The 8,103-nt window shown below is 44.0% G+C and overlaps 1 non-coding gene across 1 annotated transcript; it reads right to left on the bottom strand.

Moving 5' to 3' along the window:
- Nucleotides 1-5,630: 5,630 nt before the first annotated feature.
- LOC122033073 lies at nt 5,631-5,736 on the bottom strand. The gene has a single exon (XR_006126336.1). It is a non-coding gene; the product is annotated as a small nucleolar RNA R71 (small nucleolar RNA).
- Between the last annotated feature and the right edge of the window lie 2,367 nt (nt 5,737-8,103).

Genomic DNA, 8,103 nt, shown 5'->3' with positions numbered 1-8,103 from the left:
AGATACAGTCTGACCTGGCTGTTGTTTTGATGTTGACACGGATTTAAGTTTGTATCAGATGTTAATTAAACTCGGTTTGATTAATGATCAAGGTTGATCAAGTGGAAGGGAAAAGTCCAAGTTGGAAACTTGGCACGCGAAGTCGGAGAGAGCTCGTTCTCCGGACTAGGTCAGAGAGGGCTCGGTAGCTCGTTCTCTGGACCTGACGAAGTCGGAGAGGGCTCGGTAGCTCGTTCTCCGGACTAGGTCAGAGAGGGCTCGGTAGCTCGTTCTCTGGACCGGACGAAGTCGGAGAGGGCTCGATAGCTCGTTCTCCGGACTAAGTCAGAGAGGGCTCGGTAGCTCGTTCTCTGGACCTGACGAAGTCGGAGAGGGCTCGATAGCTCGTTCTCCGGACTAGGTCAGAGAGGGCTCGGTAGTTCGTTCTCTGGACCTGACGAAGTCGGAGAGGGCTCGGTAGCTCGTTCTCCGGACTAGGTCAGAGAGGGCTCGGTAGCTCGTTCTCTGGACCGGACGAAGTCGGAGAGGGCTCGGTAGTTTGTTCTCCGGATTAGGTCAGAATGATTCCATGGTATATTGGATCGGTCGGTAGACCGATCCAGTGACACATAAGACAGTGGATCGGTCGGCAGACCGATCCAGTGAAACTAAGTTTCCATGGATCACTCAGTAGCACACTGAGTGTAATCTGATCGGTCTGTGGACCGATCAGGAAACACTCAGTAGCACACTGAGTGCAATCTGATCGGTCTGTAGACCGATCAGGAAACACTCAGTAGCACACTGAGTGCAATCTGATCGGTCTGTAGACCGATCAGGAAACACTCAGTAGCACACTGAGTGCAATCTGATCGGTCTTCAGACCGATCAGGAGATGGTATTGCGAAGAGAAGAAGGCAGGGATCGGTCGTGGAGACCGATCCACCTGCAGCCTGATCGGTCTCCACGACCGATCAGACAAGCTGTGGACCGATCAGGATATGTCCTGATCGGTCCATGGATCGGTCTGGTGACCGATCCACACACACAATCAGTTTTGTTTCTGCGATTCCTCCACTGCATTTGATCTGCCTGATTCATATAACCCTCTGTGCTGTTAGCTTTTGAGTTTGCAGGATCACAGGTATCATTCCAAGCCTAATTTCAAATTAAGTCCATAAGAGGAATACGACAAATGGCCTTTCTGTTGTGATTCGCGGCGCATGGTGCATTTGAGGCATCAACGGCTACTGGTGTGATCTGGCTGCGATCCGCTTGACTCCTGATGATTGGGTAGAGCTCAGAAGACACCAGTGAAGACTGTGATTTCATTGGTGTGAGTTCAGAGAACCAGTAAGGAGGAAGAGGGATTGGCTGCAGCGATGATTCTGTGCAGATTGACCACGATCCATGACAGCAGAGGACAGGGGCTTAAGAAGCAGTAAAAAAGCGAGAGGAAAGAACAACAAGCAAGTAAGAAAGTAAGAAAGTTCTGTTGATCGTTGAGGTGTGCTAAGTTCTTGAGCTCTCGGGTGAGAAACTGCTGTCTGTGAATTCTCTGTTTCCACTGATCCTCGCGTGGTTGTAAGCGATAGTTCATTCTTCTTTGCCACCGAGCTCTGTAAGTCTTGTGCTTTAACATATATATTTCTTGAGACTTTGTGGAGAGGTTACTCCACCGAGAAGGAGGATCTTTAGCTGGAATTTTTTCGGGGTGCGATCTACCGAAGATCGAGGGGTCGCCCACCTTACGGACACGCCGAGGAGTAGGGGCAAGTTATCCCCGAACCTCGTAAATCCTTGGTTTAGTGTGCTTGTTTCCTCCTTGTTTTAGTTTCCTATTTCCGCTGTGCTAACAAGTTTATTTGTAGAAATTTGTGTTTAAGTTTTTAAGAGGCTATTCACCCCCCCCCCCCTCTAGCCATCTAAGATCCTAACATCGAGTACCTGATTTACTCGCTCCATCTGTCCATCTGTCTGCGGATGGAAGGCTGTGCTAAACTTTAACTTCGTGCCCAAAGCTGACTGTACACACTCCCAGAAGTGTGATGTGAATCTACTGTCCCTGTCTGAAATAATGGTTCGTGGGACTCCATGTAATCTAACAATCTCCTTGAGATACAACTGAGCTAGCTGTTCCATGGAATTGGATATTCTGATAGCTAAGAAGTGGGCTGATTTAGTCAACCTGTCGACTATTACCCAGATGGTATCAAAACCATTCGTGGTTCTGGGTAATCCCACTATGAAATCCATAGAAATGTCTTCCCACTTCCATTCTGGTATCTGTATGGGCTGCAAAACTCCCCATGGTCTCTGATGTTCTGCCTTAACCCTCTGACAGGTTAGGCAGGTGCTGACATATCGAGCGACGTCTCTCTTCATCCCAGGCCACCAAAAACGTTTCTTCAAGTCCTGATACATTTTGGTGGAGCCAGGATGCATCGCGTAGGGAGTCTTGTGAGCCTCATCTAAAATCCTCCTTCTAAGTTCCTCCTGATCTGGAACACATAATCTGTTGCCAAAGTACAACACCCCGCTAGCGGACACTCTGAATTCTCCACTTTCTGATTCTGCTAATTCTTGCTTGGTTTTCTGAATTTCAGGATCCTGCTCCTGAGCTGTCTGAATGTCACCAAGCAAGGTAGACTCTAATGTCATAGTAGAGAGCTGTCCGACTATGAGTTCGAGATTGAAATCTGTGATCTCCTTCTGTAGGGGTGGTGACATGGCTGCTAGAGATAATAGGGCAGTATTGGACTTCCTGCTAAGTGCATCTGCTACCCTATTTGCTTTTCCTGGGTGGTAGAGGATATCTATGTCGTAGTCTTTGACCAGTTCTAGTCATTTGCGCTGTCGCATATTCAGATCCTTCTGAGTGAAGAAATACTTCAGACTCTGATGATCTGTATACACTCTGCACTGAGCTCCATACAAGTAATGTCTCCAAATCTTGAGAGCGAACACCACTGCTGCAAGCTCAAGGTCATGAGTAGGGTAATTCTTCTCATAATCCTTGAGTTGTCTGGAGGCGTAGGCGATTACCTTGCCATCTTGCATCAGCACTGCTCCTAGTCCCAACTTCGAGGCATCACTATATATATCAAAGCTATCTGCGTTCTCTGTGATGTGCGTAGATTATATACTCTTTTACGCATGTTTTTACGCACATTTACATACTTTGAGCATGCTTGATCTATGCATTTTTATACTTCCAGCTTTTCTTTTAGCATATTTACTCTTTTGGTTCGGAGATCTGCTTTTTGTGCATTTTTTGTACACAGGAGTCGAAATTGGTGAAGATTATGCGTCCTCGGGCAAGCTTGTAAGTAATTGAAGAGAGAGAGAGCATCAGGCCGTGTACCACACATGGCCATGTAGTCTTAACAGGAAGGGAGGAGGACATGGTCGTGTGAATCTCACACGGCCGTGTCTTGATTTGAAGAAATCAGAGCAGATGCCTTACATGGCCGTGTGGATCTACACGGCCGTGTGAGGTTTCCAGAGGCCAAGCAGGTGGTGGCCGTGTGCATCACACGGCCGTGTGAAGTTTCCAGAGACCAAGCAGGTGGTGGCCGTGTGCACCACACGGCCGTGTAGCATTTCCAGAGAGCAGAAGGGTCCTGGCCGTGTGGAGTCACACGGTCGTGCAGCTTTGGCAGAGAAGGAACTGGACATGGCCGTGTGAATCTCACACGGCCGTGTCGTGGGGCCGTGTGGCGCCCAATTTCCTCCTCTATTTAAACCTTCCTTCATGAATTTTAAGGGGATCTCTCCCCCTTTGGGAGAAGGCAAGATTTGGTGGTTTCCTCCCATTCTTGGGAGGATTTCTGGGCGATTCTAAGGGTGTTCTTGCCGATTTCGACTCCGGAGCAAGGATTGGATCCGAAGACGAGGCTTCTTCGTAGATAAGTTTTCTCTTTCCCCTTTTCTTGATTTCTTGGATTGGGGATTTAAGAAATGCTTGTAATCTTTATTTCTTCGGGTATTCTTCCTCGATTCATGGAGTAGATCTTGTATTCTAGGATTAAGGGAGTATTTGTATGATGGATTGATGTAATCTCATATGGATTTGCCATTTTCTTGTTTCGATGACATTGTCTTGCTTGTATCAATTAGATCTTGAATGATTAATGGTGATTTGTGCTTAATTCTCATTCTTGATTGATTGTTTGGATTTCTTGTGGACTTTGTAAAGATAAACTCTCACTCGATCATCCGAGGGATCCACGTGACAGGTGCAAGCCCGTGTAAGGACGTTTGAGAGACAATCTTGAAGAGGAAATAGGAATATTCAAGAGAGTAGGATGGATTTTGTGATTAGTTTCTTGTATCTTGATAGATTAATAAGTTGTGGGCTTCTATGTTGATATCCGAGGAAGGCATAGTAATAAGTGCGCTTCTGTGTAAGGACAACGTAGGTTCACGTCTAATTGATCAAATTTAGATACATTACTCAGTCCTTAGCCGGTTATCTATTGCAAGAGAGAACCGGCAACTTTCTACAAGTGTTTGGCAATTGAGGAATAAGAATTGGTGAACCATTTACACTCAAGAAACCTTACAAAGAAACCGAAACTCCTAGAATCTCCCTTTATCATAACCCAAAATACTAAACTCTTGTTTGTTGATCTTTAATATTAAATTTGTTTACCTTCACTTTGCATTTGAAACGATTGGATAGTTGTTTAGCTAATTCGCATTGAGACATTTCTAGTGCTTATTCCAGTCCCTGTGGATACAATAATCTTTTATATTACTTGCGACATTTCTGTACACTTGCGGAGCGTAACAAGTTTTTGGCGCCGTTGCCAGGGAATGCGCTATAACATTAGGAATTATCAATTGAGTTAGACTAAACATAACTTTTCTTTCTTTTGATTTGCATAGTTATAACTAATTGTTAGAATTATGTTTTCAAAAGTTTTTCCTTTCTTGAATAACATTCTTAACAATTCTTTTTGTTGCAATTCTAATTCTAATTCTAACTTTGCATTCTTGATTTTTAGCACTCTAATCTAACTTTTCTCTGTTTTCTCTTTTGATCTAGTTTCTTTCTTCTTTTCTTTTGTAAACATATCTTGCAATTTTTAGCATATGAATTATTCTAGATATTTTTCTTTTTCCTTTTATCTTTTCTTTCTTGTTTTCATTATGCACTTTCTTTCTTGCAATTTAAATTCTGCATTTGCTTTCTTGCTTTTCATATTGCATTTTATTTCTTGTTTTTGATTCTTGATAATTTTCTTTTTTTTCTTGAATATCCATGAGCACTAACATGTCAAACAGGCCCATGAGAAATTTTTCTACACCCTTTTCTGCAAGATTTTTATCTCCCATTGTGCAACCTCAAATTGAAGCAGAAAGTTTCCAACTAGACCCAGAGATAATTTTCATGATACAAGGTCACAAATTTGGAGGAGAAGTATCAGAAAGTCCTTATCTGTATCTTGAAACATTTTTAGAGATTTGTGATTTGGTGAAATGTGAAGGAGTATCAGCAGATGCAGTTCGATTGATGACATTTCCTTTCAGTATCAAGGATAAAGCAAGGACTTGGCTATATTCTCTCTGTCCTCAAAGCATCACAAGTTGGGAACAATTGGAGAAGCAATTTCTGAATCATTTTTTCCCTCCAAGTAGAACGGTGTATATGAGGAATTGCATAACAAATTTTGCTCAGGCATATGGAGAATCATTATTTGAAGCATGGGATAGATTCAAGAGTCTTCAAAGACAGTGCCCTCATCATGGTTTTGAAAAATGGTTGATTTTGCACATATTCTATGGGGGAATTTCTTTCTCAGACAAGAGTTTATTGGATTCATCAGCTGGAGGTTCTTTTATGGACAAAAGTGTAGATGAAGCTTATTCATTAATTGATCAAGTGACATTGAACCTCCATGAATGGTCGAACAAAAGTTGGATGGAATTTCCCTCAGATATTCAAGAAGTGCAAGCCATAAATGTAAGAGAGCCTGTCAAACAAAATGAAATTCAACCACCTAAAAATGTTGAAATTCACAAGTCACAGAGTGAGGAGTTCAAACATTTGGGGGCAAAGCTTAATAGTATTGTTTCAAAATGGTTTAAAGAAGATCCCCCTCCTACACAGTCAAGATCCAATGAAAAGTGTGATGATGTTGGGTTGAGAAGTGGCAAAAATCATGAAGAACTTCTGAAGAATGACATGTTTAGAATTGAGGAGAAGAATAATAGAAGATCACAAGAACTCAATTCCATTTCTCTAGGAAGTTCCCAAAGGCCAGAAGTACCTTTCCCTCAACGATTAATCACACCAACATTAGATAAGCAAGTTGGACCTCCTCCAAAAGTTCAAAGGGAATTTGGGAAAAAGGGAGTTTAGTCTTTCCCAGGACCTTCACTAAGGGTTCCTTTTCCACAAAGGTTAGTGGGGGTCAATGAAAATAAAGACTTTGGCAAATCCTGTGACACTAATATGGTTGAGTGTAGATTTTTGAATATATATGAAGATGAAGATTTTTCAGATGAGGATTTTATTGATAATGTAGTGGAAAATAAGTTTTCAGATCTACCTCAAAATTTTATAAGGTGTTATAGTGACATTGAATTTTCAGATGATGAATGTGATGTGGTAGATCAACTTAAAACTGCAAGTGAAGTTATTGATCCTCTTGTTATTGATTCTCCTATTGAGGACATAGATGTTGGTTTATTTTTTGATGTATGTGTTGATGATGATGATATGGAAGAATGTGTAGGGAGCTGTGTTGTGGAAGCAGCATCTCAAGGTTCACCACCTTTGTCAAGACAACCCTTAGAGGTTTTAAGAATTGATCATGTTGTGGAACAATGTGTAGGGACTTATACAGAGCTAGTAGAGTCTCAAGAATCACCATCATTTGTTGGTGCAACCTTAGGTCAAGGTTGACCTGGTTGACCAGACTCGAGTTGTGTTTTGATGTTTGACGAGTTATGTTTGACAATGTTTGACGTGAACAGAAAAGTTGTATCTTGATGTTTTACAAGGATATAAGCTTGGGAAATTGTGGGTGCAACCAGTGGTCAAGGTTGACCTGGTTGACCCGAGGTGAGTTGACCTGACTCGGAAAAGTCCAAGCAGGGAGCTTGGCATGGGAAAAGTCCAAGCAGGGAGTTTGGCATGGTGAAAAGTCTAAGCAGGGAGTTTGGCATGGTGAAAAGTCCAAGCAGGGAGCTTGGCACGGGAAAAGTCCAAGTATGGAGACTTGGCACGGAGAAGTCCAAGTATGGAAGCTTGGCACATGGGAAGTCGGAGAGGGCTCGGTAGCTCGTTCTCCGGGCGTAGTCGGAGAGGGCTCGATGGCTCGTTCTCCGGACGGATGTGGAAAGTCCGGTGAGTGAAGCCAGGCGGACGGATAAGTCCCGGTGAGTGAAGCGAGGCGGTGGGAAGTCCAGGTGAGTGAAGCCAGGCGGTGGGAAAGTCACGGTGAGTGGCCGGGCGGTTAAATCCGGTGAGTGAAGCGGTGAAAATCCTAGTGAGTGAAGCTAGGTGAAAGTCCCGAGGAGTGGGCAAGGGAAAATCCAGATGGATCAAGGGTGATCAGACATCTGGTGTTGAGAAGGTCAAGTAGGTCAAGGGAGTGACCGGATACTTGACACGAAGAGAAAAGTCCAAGTGGGTCAAAGGGATTGACCGGACATTTGGTTGGGAGTCTTAGCAAGAGTGACCGGATGCTAAGCATGATGTACCAAGAGGTCAAGGTTGACCGGATGTTGGTTTGGAAGGCTTGGGACTTGGTTTGGGCAAAAACCAAGCTCTGAATCGATCAGTGGATCGATCCAGTGATACATTGGGTATTTGGATCGGTCTGGTGACCGATCGGATAACAAACAGAAGCCTTCTGTAAGTTATCTGATCGGTCTGGAGACCGATCAGCAACGATCGATCGGCAAGTTCGAGAAAAGAGGAAGCTCTGATCGGTCCCTGGACCGATCAGAGGAAGCTCTGATCGGTCCCCAGGACCGATCAGGGTCTTCCTGGACCGATCAGGACATAGCCTGATCGGTCCAGGCTTAGCCTGATCGGTCCCCATGACCGATCAGCAGCACCCTGGACCGATCAGGGTGGAGCCTGATCGGTCCAGGCCTAGCCGTTGTGAC

Source organism: Zingiber officinale, chromosome 11A, assembly GCF_018446385.1.
Source record: "Zingiber officinale cultivar Zhangliang chromosome 11A, Zo_v1.1, whole genome shotgun sequence".
Classification (NCBI taxonomy): domain Eukaryota; kingdom Viridiplantae; phylum Streptophyta; class Magnoliopsida; order Zingiberales; family Zingiberaceae; genus Zingiber; species Zingiber officinale.
This window is presented reverse-complemented; position numbering and strand designations above follow the sequence as displayed.